Genomic DNA, 13403 nt, shown 5'->3' on the forward strand with positions numbered 1-13403 from the left:
CACGACCATGCTAAGAAAGGCACGACCGTATAGAGTTCCACAACAGTCCAAACTCTTCCTGTTTTGTCCTTTTCTCTTGTTCTGAAGGCATGGCCGTGTTTTGGGAAGACATGGCCGTGTTTTGCTTCAGAACCTTCTATTTTGTCTTTTCTTATTGCCTTTGATAACATGGGGTGTGTCTTGGTTAACATGGTCATGTCTTGTTTCATGATTTTTGTCTTTACTTCGTATGCTCTAGACATGGTCATGTCTTAATTCACCATAGGGTGTGTCTTGTTGAATTTCATTGTTTATCTCCGTTTTCTTCGTATTTCAGCTTGTTTTATTTGACTATATTTACCTATAGATAGAAATTATAAACATTAGTGATTATTTATTCTAACATAACTGCCGAAATTATGCTTTTATTGAGATATTTTGGTACTGAAAAGATGTATAATTTCATACACACACATACACACATGTGAAGCAAATCGTCAACGATCTACTATGGAATCGCAAGTCTACATGATATGGCGCTTCAAGGTCTCGAGGTGAGAAGGATGGATACTGTGTTATTCTTGAAATTTGATTTAGATATACATTTGAGTAAACCGTAAATATTCATTCATGTGGGTTGACATCGTTTTTTTCACATGGTTGTTCCTGTAGTTTAAAAAAACATGTCATCTTAGTCCAATTCACTAACACCGTTAGTTGAGTCCTATAATGTATTTTTTGTCTTTTATGTTATTATTTTATACATAAGTTATTTTATTACAATAATATAGCACTTAATTAATACATATAGTCATATACCCAACCCAACTCAACCCAACCCCTCTATCTCTCGTTTATTCCACCACTCTCCGGCCGCCACCATCTCTCACCACAACCGGCTGAATCAACCATAATCGAACATCTTGGGTGGGCCAATGATGATAGTATGTGTTTCATCTCTGTGATGATTTGGTTAAATTGAATCAATCCATGATTCTCCCCAAAATTCAGTGCAAAACCATAATCAAAACATAGGTCTTCGTATTTATAAAGGTTTTACTTCTATAACAACGAGGGTTGGGTTAAAATATGAAGTTTGATTTTCCTAGGAATGAGGGATTTTGTTCTACCTCTTTTATCTCAAAAAACCCACTTACATTTTCACCCACCTCCTATAACAACCACCATTCCACCGCCCACCGCCACACCTCTCCGGAAAGTGAGGGTATATTAGAAACATATGGGTATGTTATAAACATATCTATCGCGTAGTCTATGTTTTCTATCAGCAATTTCTTGTTGTTCAATATTTTGCGGTTTTGAGAATTACCTCTTGCGTGTAAATTCCCGATTGACTGCTAGCTAATCCCTAAAGAATTGGTGGATACGTTATGTTGTTCAATATATTGCGGTTCAAACCAACCTTTTCACAATGCGGATGAATGCCACTAGCATCAAGATCTGCTGAAACATTTGTAGACCCTTTAAAAGTTGCCTTCGAGCGGTAGATTTTCACGATTGGAAGCTTTGGGAAAATGAATGTGTGAAAAAGAATACAAAGCAACTCAGAGTGTACCCAAAACCATTAAGCGAGGATTCAATTTTGTGTCTATTATATAAACGTACGTGATCAAATTTGAATATTTTATTGCATGTGTACAAATCATGGGCTCTTGAGTGGTTGTAGGAGTGGAGAATTATAAACCACTAGTAGAGTGTCCGCGCAATGCAACGAAGACGACAATTTGCAACGTTGTAGTCGTTTATGTTGGTTCATAAGTCAACTCGTGAGATATTGTATCATAGTACTTTAGTTAGTTTTGTTATTCATATAATATTTTACAAAACTTTATTATATAACTGTTTTTACTGTTTCAAGTTAGCAACATCAATATGTTATATCTTTTTCATAACTATTACACATGTGAAATTAAAAAAAAAAATTGGCATTAAAATTATTGTCTAATTCAGTAAATTATAATGACAATGCAATAAACTAAAACTAGAATAATAAATTTTAGTCATACTTCTCCCATATTCTAATTATCTCATAATGATTTTTCAACCACCATTCATCATTGGTGAACATGTTATCTAAAGATTAACAAAGAGATTGATGCCCATGTTTCGTTGATACATTTGGTGGAGGTTGAGATTCATTTTTATTGGCTACTTGCATTGCTACATCTTATATAGTAGATTTCGACTGAAAAAAAAATTTGTCTCTTACGTATGTTTTAACAAAGTAACAATGTTATATGTAGTTAAAGATTCAAACTTTTTCTACGTTTTGTCCATACAATTTCCTAATTTATGTAATACAAAAATTATTAACTTAGTATGATGGAAAAACATGAAGGAAAAACAGGTAAAATCAAACATTTGTGCCATTACATAAACCACGTGATGGATCGATATTCCGTATCAATGTCATTGAACATCCAATCTTTAAATCAAGTTTATGAGGCGACAAACTACAACTACATAGAAGTTTATGTGTACATTGAGTTGGTTTTATTCTAATGGTTTTGTAATTTGAATTGTATAATTAGGAGGGTTGGTTTTATGATTTCATAGTTGATAATGTAAAATAGAACGATGGGTGTTTATAAACATTTTATAGGTTTTTAGTTGCATATCTAAGTTGTACTTTAATGCTTCATTGACTTGTACATTATAATCGACAAATCGGTTTTGAAATATTTTTATATCGAAACGTAGACAAAAAGTAAACACGTCGTAATGGTTGGTTCGGTTTTTTAAGAAAATTATATATTTAAAAATAAGTAAATTGATTTTTATTGGTCCCAACTATTTCATTTTTACCGGCGCTGGTCTCAAGTATCATTTTGGCCGGCAACAGTCCCAACTTTCACATACGTTGATTCCACCAGTCCGCGATTAACGTAGTACTAACTTCGTTAGGTAAAAGCTGATGTGTCCGTCCTAGTTGTCAAAATCAGCTGACATGGGCATCCTATGTGGACCGGCTGTGTATTATTACTAACATTTTACAAACATAGATTCCCAATTATACACCACCCTAAATCCCCAAATTCTCTCAACTCAAGAACCCTAATTGCACCTTCCTGTCGATTGAAAGACGAACAAGCAACAAGACCTAATCTTTAACAATGGACTTAATCTGGAAGCTGATAATCAACCCGTCCATTTCCGTTTCTGTTTCCAACTCCGATGTTGGTGGGCCGGTGGTGGAAACCTGTTTACCCGGGAATGGAAAGCAATCCATCACCAAAGAAGTCTTGCTTGTGTTCAAAAGCTTGGTTGGTTGTGGCAGACAATCAAAAGAATTACCAAATTCATTGTTGATATATGACCCTGCATAAGGTAACTGATTCTCATCTAGCCAACTGTAATCATCCAAAACCTGGTTTTCATTTGTGGGTTTTGGAGTGTTGAAGCCATGTGGCGGACCAAAGTGCCTCACGGGTTGACCCACTGGACTCTTATGAAACTTTGTCTTTGAAGGAATATTGTCTAAACCAGATGCTGATGTCATCACTAAGTCAAACTTTGATGGTATCACAGTATCCTGATCCTCCTGTTCGTTGAATAAGTCGAGATTTGAAAAACCATTGTTGATATCTTCCATTCCCTTTGTTGGCTTTGATGTGTTTGGCTGGGGAAATTGCTCGGAAGGAAAACCATAACCAAAACCACCATATGAGGTAGGATGCTCATGTTAGCTGGTTTTGACAACTAGGACGGACACAACAGCTTTTACCTAACGGAGTTAGTACTACTCCGTTAGTCACGGACTGGTGGAATCAACGTATGTGAAAGTTGGGACCGTTGCCAGCCAAAATGATAGTTGAGACCAGCGCCGACAAAAATGAAATAGTTTGGACCAATAAAAATCAATTTTCCTTAAAAATATAGAAAAATGCAAAAAAATGGTAAGTTTGTCAAATTTTTTGATAAAGATGAGGGGTAAAACGTGTAAACATTTCTAAATATTACAAAAGTTAACTAAAGTTTAAAGGTATATATCGTAAGTTTTAAGGGGTATTTATTGTAAATATAAAATAACAATTAGAAGTTACGATTAGTGGTAATTTGTGTAATGTCAAAAATATCATAATTTATTTAAATTTTATGCATTGAAACTTGTACATACGGCATTATAGACTGGACCTCTTAAAATTTAAAAGGTTATTGGGATTCTATATATATATATATATATATATATATATAGACTATATAGTATAGATTAAGCGAGAGTTCAATTTTATGGATAACATAAACTCGATCACCACTCAGGGTTATGGATGAAATATTGGCCCGTGAAGAACCCTTCCAACAAGGCAACTTGATCTCTTTTGCTCCTGAGTTTGCAGATTATGTTCCAAACAACAATAATCTTTATAAGATAGGGATTAGGGTATGATGTGTCCATTGAAAATGATGAAGACTGTTCCGAAGATTTAGAGTTATCTGATGATGAGAAGGAAGCCGAGCACAAAGGAATGATGAAAATGGCATAAATGAACGTCCTTTGGTTAAACCCGAACCTCAAACAACTGTTAAACGTTAACTATTTAAGTTAATGGACTATCGGTGCTAACTTGATTAGCTAACAAAAGTAACAACTAGGTTACCAACATTTCCCGGTATTAAGAAAACCCTATTTTCGTGATTTTCGGGCTTTTTTTCGGGTATAGATTGGATTTTGTTAGGGGTTGTACATTTTTGGGGTATTTTTCGGGTAATTTCGGGTATAGATCGGGTATTTGAAAAACCCGGTTTCGGGTATTGGAAAAACCTGGTTCCGGGTATTACCGGGTACAAATCGATTCCAGTTCGGGTATGGGTTTTGGTACTGAAATGCATACTCTATCCGTACCATACGGGTAGGATGGGTACGGGTTCAGATATAAAAAAACCGGTTCCGAATTTTTATTTTCAGGTCCGGTTCCAGGTTCGTCCTTCTTGTGCACCTCTACCTTGCATGACTATTAATTAATTTGACCAATTTTGCGAATACAAGTCTGGCTCTACAATCATTGGATAACTTTAACTTTGGACCAGATGCATATACCGTTGAGTTTTCAGTTTATTATTTACTTCCCATGCTTAATTCCCCCATGTGCAAATCCTTTGTTTACAACTCCATATAAGGCTCTAGATTTATTATTTTAACCTGCTAACAATTTTTAGTCTAGCTTTCCCATTACTCCAAGCCATGCTAGTTCCATTTCCATTTTTTTTAACGAGCCGAACTTTGGCTATTTCAAGAAGTTTAATGCTTTAGGCTTATCAACAAAAGTTTAGGCCAAATTTTAAGGCAAACAAACATAAACTTCATCACCTTTTTCCAAAAGCATACCTTGAGAATAACCGCTTTAAACCTGATCTTGAACCAAACTTGAGTCTTGATGATTCTTGTTGTTTGATGAGGAATCAACACTGTGTAGCCATGGTGTAGGGAGAAATGGATGAGGTTAGGGTGTTGTGTTTAGGTGGGTTTAAGGTATATTTATACTCCAAGCCTATAGACCTTCAAATTCTTATAAGTTCATCTCAGTAAATTTTATTATTTTAAATTTAAACAATAAATCCATTATTATTATTATTATTATTTTATGAAAGTTCGGATGTTACAGTTTTGTATATGATACAAAGAATCATTTGTTTTTTTCCTCTACTACATTAATGTTTTATGTATAATTGGTATTATCCTTATGTTATATATGTGTGGTTCACTGCTTCTAAGTTGTTAATTTTCTATCATCAAAAATTTGTATGTTGTATTTAATTTAGTGGTGTGCGTGGGTTGATTTGGGCTCATACCCTAACCAAAATTTTGATTTTTGTTTACAAATTGATTGATTTCGGTTTTTCAGTTTTATGTATGAGTTTGGTTTATCTTTAGTCAAAATAATGAATTTGGGCTGAAGTTTTTGGGGGTGGTTATTAATTTGGATTGAAAATTTTGGTCAAACTATATGATTTGGGCTAGAACTATTTGAGCATCACTTACTATTCACAATTAGAGATGCATAAACCGGTTAATTTAATAACCGGTCAGTGGTTGATGGTCAACTAACCGGCTAGACCAATTAATTGGGTTGGGTACTACTCCGTTTTCAAGCACAAAAACCCTAACCGGTATAACCGGTTTCGTGTATAACGGAATGTTAACAAAAAAAACCGGTTTTATTAAAAATAATTAAAAAACTTAAAGCCGGTTTTGTAACCGGTTATTAATCGGTTTCCGGACCAAAATATGTAACTGGTTATAAACCGGTATTTATTGGATAGGGTAGTAACCGGTTAAGTTTCCGGTTACAAACTGGTTAGGAACCGGTTGGCTTATGCACCTGTATTCACAATAGGTACTCAATCTTCATATCTATACTTACACTAAAAATCACTATATTTTCTCTTTCAGTTTCAGTTACATAATAATGATTTTTTATGTCTTATCAATTATATTTTTTTTCTTTCCTCCACTCACAGCCACGTTTTGAACAATATTTCTTTAAATTTACTCATGAACAGTAACATATTTTTCTTTTCACTCACAATTACACTCTGAAAAATGAATAATCCAGTTTTGATAAGATTTTGATGCTTGGTAATGCTTAACTGAGTACAATGTAATTGTTGCCGTTGAATGTCTTGGTGAGTTCATATCAATTTTAAAAGCCGGAAGCACTATGTTTAACCTTTAAAAGTCAATATATAGTTGATTGGAGTTGTTTGGACATTGGAAGTGTGAACAACCATATTTTGAAATCATGTAGATATAGAAGGGAACGAATGGGTTGTTAAGAATATTGAATAACTGCTAAATCTTGAGATTTAAAATGGATGGTTAAGGAACTAAATACAAACGCATTATATTTAATTGGACGGGTACCCGCGTGATACAACGGGAAACGTGTCACACCCCGACCAAAGGCGGCGGAACATGCTGGGGCGTAACGTATTGATTGGGCAGTAGCTCAAAAGACACTAATTAAAGTGACAATAATTATGTAATTTCATTAACATCAAACAAGTATACAAATTTAATAATAAGAGACAATTACATCATGCTTTCGTATTTTGAATAATATCCTAAAGTCAAACTATTGTCTTCAATCTGGATTAATATCAACTACTTGTACCTGCAACATGTATGAAAATAGAGTTTGTCAACACGAATGTTGGTGAGAATACATAAGTTTTAGTTGATTTATATATATAGATAAAAACCACAATTCATATGTTAATATTGAGAATTACAATTCCTATGAAAATGTAAACAACTAAATAGATGTGGACCCGTTCTTATTGATACGAAATCAAAGTACTTGGATAAACGTATGATCATACTAGATGAGGATGAGATACCAACCACCAAACATAAAATAAACAATTAAGCACATAGAGCATTATCATAGAGCATGCAATAATCACACATAAACATATACTGAATTGTGTTATGAATAGATAAGTAAATAAAAATGAGTAATTTAAAATAGGGTATACATGCCACCCCCAAAATTTAAAAGATGAAAAAGGGGGATATGTAAACTCACCTTGAGATTAAAGCCAAACTTGATATGACAACCGAAAGTGCGTTAAAGAAAATGAACGATCGAATCTCACGAACTATAAATAAACAAAATATAATAATTAAATACTAACTAGTGAGATTGGAAAGTTTAAAGAATATTAAATCTAATGTATAAATATTAAGATAAAAACAAGGAAAAGATCAAAAAGGAAAATGAAATACAAAATCAGTTTTCTGGACAACAAACTATTCTGTTTTGATTAAGGTGTTTAAAATATCAAACAATTTTATTATAAATCAAGACTTTCCAGTCTACTAAATTAGAATGTTTTAAAAACTTTCACTTAGAAAAGTTTTCCAGATTCGTAACCTAAATAGGCCAAAACAGTCATGTAAATCAGAGGGTACGAATCTGCGCACTGTTTTTAAAATATTTATTGCGAATTCATAGGAATGAATTAAAATGCGTAAAAATAGTTTTTAGAACCGTATTTCATTGAAGTATATCAAAGAATCTGGTTTTGCAGTTTTTCAGTTTGTTATAAACAAGATATGCCTCTTTCTTTGACGGCTATATCTAATGTCAAAACTGAAATATTGCTAAAAGCAATATTCTAACGATTTCGAAAAGGATTTTGATGAAATAAAATTATGGACTTTTTTGGATATTATTATATAACATTTATTAGCATATATCATCAAAAATAGTCATTTGAACAAAAAAATAATAATGATTCAAAACAGAAAAATAAAGATGTAAGAACATTTCAAGTGTGACATTCGTGTAATCGATCATTTCCTTGTGTTCTTTGTCTCATCCACCCTATACACCATGGTGTATATATTATGTGGATTCCTAGACATGATTGTGTTATGGTCATATGACCATTTGATTAATTAGTATGAACAAGAATTTAAAATAAATAGAAATAAGATGAAGAAGACTTGAATAATTAAAACCCTACATTTGAAATGGAAAAAAAATAATCTCTTGAACTTGTCAAAGAGTGGTGCAAGAATGAAAGGGGTGGGAGGGAGTTCTTATTTATACTAAAATAAGGAGGTTATTTTTAAGAAATGTTTTAATGATAAAATTGATTAGGAGAGTGATTTGAGGGAGGAGGTTTGACCAAAATTGAATGGTGTAGGAAGATATTTTTCATCTTTTAAAAATAAATAACTTTAGGTAAAAATAAATGTGACAAAAATAAATGTGACACAGCTAGATTAAAATGATGTACTTTGGTTATGCATCAATAATTTTATTTATATGATATTTGAATAAAGAAAAAAAGCATAAGTGTTATAATTTTTATTTATATACTAGTTTGAGGCCCGTGTATTACACGGGTAATTGATGAAAAATTTAAACTTTAACCATTAAGTGAAATACATTCAACAAATTGATCATATATTGTTAATACAATTACAATTAACATTAAAATTAAAGAAATTAAATAACTAAGATTGCACAAATATGTTACAAATAAGTAAAAACTTCATTTTACACGACATTCGTGATTGCATTAGTAGGTATATATTCTTTATCAAAAATCAAAATCTTTAGTCCATGTCTGCTTATAAATCTTAATAAGGTAACATATAGGTCTGTTTATAACTCTCGATATAGCCACGTATAGTTGTCCGTGTGACAAAAAAGGTTCTCCAAATACATACCAACTCTAGATAAATGATAATATATCCATGAAACTATTCAAAAAACTATTCATACACATAAAATATCATATCTTTTAATCAATTAATATGATATCATTTGAGAACATCTGCTAATGTTTATAAAAAAAACACGATTATTCCAAAAATCATATTACCTACACTTTGATGTTATAATCATCCTTAAAATCTTTAGAATTGAAATTTATTGATCATGATAAATTTGTTGTCATTAATATTCTGTATATGACAAAATTTTAAATGATTGTATATTTTATAACTAAAAATTGTATAATCAAGCAACATAAGAACCGAAAATTAAACTATAACAAAATGATTTGTTTCATTCATATGAATGTAATTGCCAGGAAAATGACAAACACATACTAACCTTATAACCATGTCCAAATAATAGTGATTATTCTTTGTTAAAAGAATTTTAGAATATTTTAAGTTGCATAAAGTGAAGGTAGTGATTGTTACATATAATAGTTGGAAGTATGACTGTCATTTTTACCCGTAACCTAAAACCCAACCCAAGAAAACCCGAACCCAAACTAACCCGACCCAAGAAACTCGAGCCTAAGAAAATACTAACTCGAACCTGAACTGAAGTAATTCGGGTTGATTCTTGGGTCAGAATTCATGGTTTCGGGTCAACAAAAATAAACTTTTAGTTTTTAAATCATATATATTTTTAGGTATTAAAGGCTAAGACTTAGTCGCTGGCGTTATCAGGATTTAGTCCAAGTCGATTGTTCTCATTCCGCATATAATGAATCGATTGTTTATATTTTATTATTTTGAATATAAACCATAATAAACACTTTAATTATGTACTAACCAACATGTAACACTAACATAACCTCAATTCTTTGTATTTGTATAGTTTAATATAATATATGAATTATGTAAATAACTGATGAAAACGATATTTTAGGTTTCAATATCCTGAATGATTTTTGGAAACGAAAATAATGGAATGGGACTAAACCAATTTTTTTGGTTTAAAATATCAAATGCTTTTAATTAAGTAATTTATCTTATGAGACATATTAAATTAAATATAGTTGAATGTATAGAAAAAGTATAAATCAAGTCATAAAACATATGTTTCTAAAGCATTTTGGTCTGAGTTATGGAAGAAAATATTAAAAACTAAATATTCATATTCTTATTGCTAAAACCCTTTTTGCTACACAAAAGAGTCATATAAATAGATGACAGATAGTTCATAGAGTAAATCATAATACATATAGACTATAATTACACTATTCAGCTTCAATGATTTAATGCTAAACACCAAGATATATATGTATAATATGTATTCTTCATGTTTGTAATATTTATACAAATTTCATGAGTTTAAATGCATATGAGAAAATTTTAAATCCAAATTTGAAACTAATCTTATATATAAAATTATGCACTGCTGTTTGAATCCATGCTTAAAAACAATTTGTAGTTTACCGTACAAATTAAAATTCTTCGACAATAATTCACCTTTATTTTTTTAATTTGCAATTATTTGTGACTTTCAAATTTTATTCTAACAGGTCTGCAACTTCAATTTTGATATTTCCTTATTTCACCATTAATGCTAATGACTAATTCAGTTAGTATTTACATTTAATAAACATAAACTTGGATTCATATATTGAAATGATTTAAAAAATAAAGACTATATATGAAAATTTGTTGAAAATGGTGAGGATGGCTATGAGCTTGACAAGTGGTAAAATTTATAGTCTTTTATTAGAATAGATAGATATATTAGTATAAATACCATAATTACTCATTAATCCATCCATTTCCATTCATTCCATACACCACCCAAAACATACACTTAAGCTCTCTCTCATATTTCTCTCTTTACCTAACCGAAACCAAGAAGAAAAACCGATCCCGACCCGAGGTAATGATAGTATGATATTACATGGATCCTAAACCGTTAGATCTAGTCGCAAAACGATGAACAGACTCCCTCAATCATTAAAGTCACGAGATCTGGATAGAATCGGGTATAAACCGATCAAAATACGAGCTTAGGGGTCACCCTAGCTCAGATCTGGATCGAACGGGACGAAAACAATGAAAAACGGTGTAAAAATACTTTTTTTCGGCCACTGCCTGGTTTTCCGGCACGACGGTGCCGGAAAGGCGGCACGAGCATTTAAGGATGTCAGAGAATGTTTCTGACATTCTCTGACCTAACCCTAGGCGTGTGTAACGAATTCGCTATGTAACTCGTTATGGAAAACTAAGGAATTTAGCCCTCATTCGTAGGCTCAGTCGCTATGCCAATTCGTTAAAGAAGAATAACGAATTAGCTACATTCGTTAATTCATTCGTTAAGCGGTTCGCTACGAAGAACTAACGAATGAGCCCTCATTCGGTAGGCTCATTCGTTAGGCAGTGTCACACCCCCATCTTAGGCCTAGGAGTGTGATCCATAGTTGGTACCACATTTGTAAATAAATCAGAGTTACGGGTTAATAGCGGAAGACTTTATAAAAACATGTAGATTTAAAGTTAAATATTTACATTACAAAAGACGAGACAAAAGTCTCGTTTAGATTTACTTGTTTATAAGTTTAACAAAAACATCATATTTTAACATTCAAACAAAATATCCGAGCCATCGCATTCTTGAGCTCTTCGTCCTTCAAGCTCTAATCTTGGTTACCTGTAAAATATTAGAAAATACGTCAGCAACGAATGCTGGTGAATATGCTGACGCAAAATATTTTCTTTACTTAATTACCCCTCGTGACTACGTAAGCCTCGGCCCATCTTGGATTAGGAATAATCAAGTTAAAACAAATATCATTATAAATTCGAGTCTCTACACTAGGTCACCTCAGCAAAACACCGCAGCGTTTCGACGTACTTAGGTACCATAAATATACACAAGGTCATTCTCACTCGAGCATACTTTGGTTCGGCCCATCGTGGCTGGAGGTCGTGACCAGGCATGGTGCAATGTGCCCACCGCATTCCACATATGTAAGGATCCAGACAAACGTATACAAGAGCCTGAGGGCTAGGCTCATACTCTTATTTACAATGTTTTTTAGAGACATGTAACCTCATGTAAAGTTTTACATATAACACATTTGATTTGTTTGAAAACAAGTTTGTAAAAGTGGGGTGTATTCACCTTTGATTGGGATCGGTTTCCAACACCGTCCTTGTGTCTCTTTCTTGCTATCTTGCACCTATAGTACGAGTATAACTATTTGTTAGTCGGATATAAAATCCGACTTAAGACCTTTAGTCTTAGTTTTATAAACTTTACCTCGATGAACCTTTAGTTCAAAACTTCTTTTACTTTAAAACCTTTAGTTTAATAGTAATTTATAAACCTTTAGTTTACTTATAAATCCCAACGTTTCTTCTTCTTTAAGAAACGTATTTCTTTCTTTATTATTTAAGTATACTCATTATACTTTAAATAATATCTATAACAAATAACACTTATATATATCAAACTATCTATATAATTGTCTACCATGAAATCCTACGTGTCGCTCTCAGGTTGCCCCCCATTCTTTAGAGCCACCAAATTGCTTGATTTCTAAATGGAGGCTTCTTATGCATTTGACCCGAAATTGCGGGTATGGGTATTACCAAACCCATATAGTCTTTTAAATGGGTTATAACATCTCATTTATTTGTGAAACTCTTTCATAATCAAACAATAATTTTCGTGGGTCATGGGTCTCACCAAACCCGGATAACTCTTAAACGGGTTATAGCATCTCATTTATATGTGAAATAAACTTTTAATCATCAAAGAATAATTTACACGGGTTATGGGTCTTACCAAAACCTAATAGCTCTCAAATGGGTTGTAAGATCTTATTTATTGGTAAATAGTTTCATCCGCAAACCCTAATTTAATTCGTCTTCTTTACAATTTACACGTTCTTCATTGCTGGTCTATCATGTCCATAACCGGTTAACTTCCGATACTACCCGCCATCGTCAACTACATCAACGTCCTCTTTTTCATTAGACAAATATTAGTGTTCATGTTTGTTCATTTAAAAATCAACATGTTCGTGTTCGTGTATTTTTGTTCGTTAAAAGTCTAAAAAACATACACATCTCAATTGAAAATACCCAACCGTAAAAAAATATAATAACAAACTAATATATATGTATTAAACTAAAACAAACTACGTTAAAAATAAAATAAATCATCATAAAATAGCAAAACAAT

This window comes from Bidens hawaiensis, unplaced genomic scaffold (assembly GCF_021521415.1).
Source record: "Bidens hawaiensis isolate Kalapana, Puna unplaced genomic scaffold, B.hawaiensis_p1.1 tig00057877_1, whole genome shotgun sequence".
NCBI classification, from domain to species: domain Eukaryota; kingdom Viridiplantae; phylum Streptophyta; class Magnoliopsida; order Asterales; family Asteraceae; genus Bidens; species Bidens hawaiensis.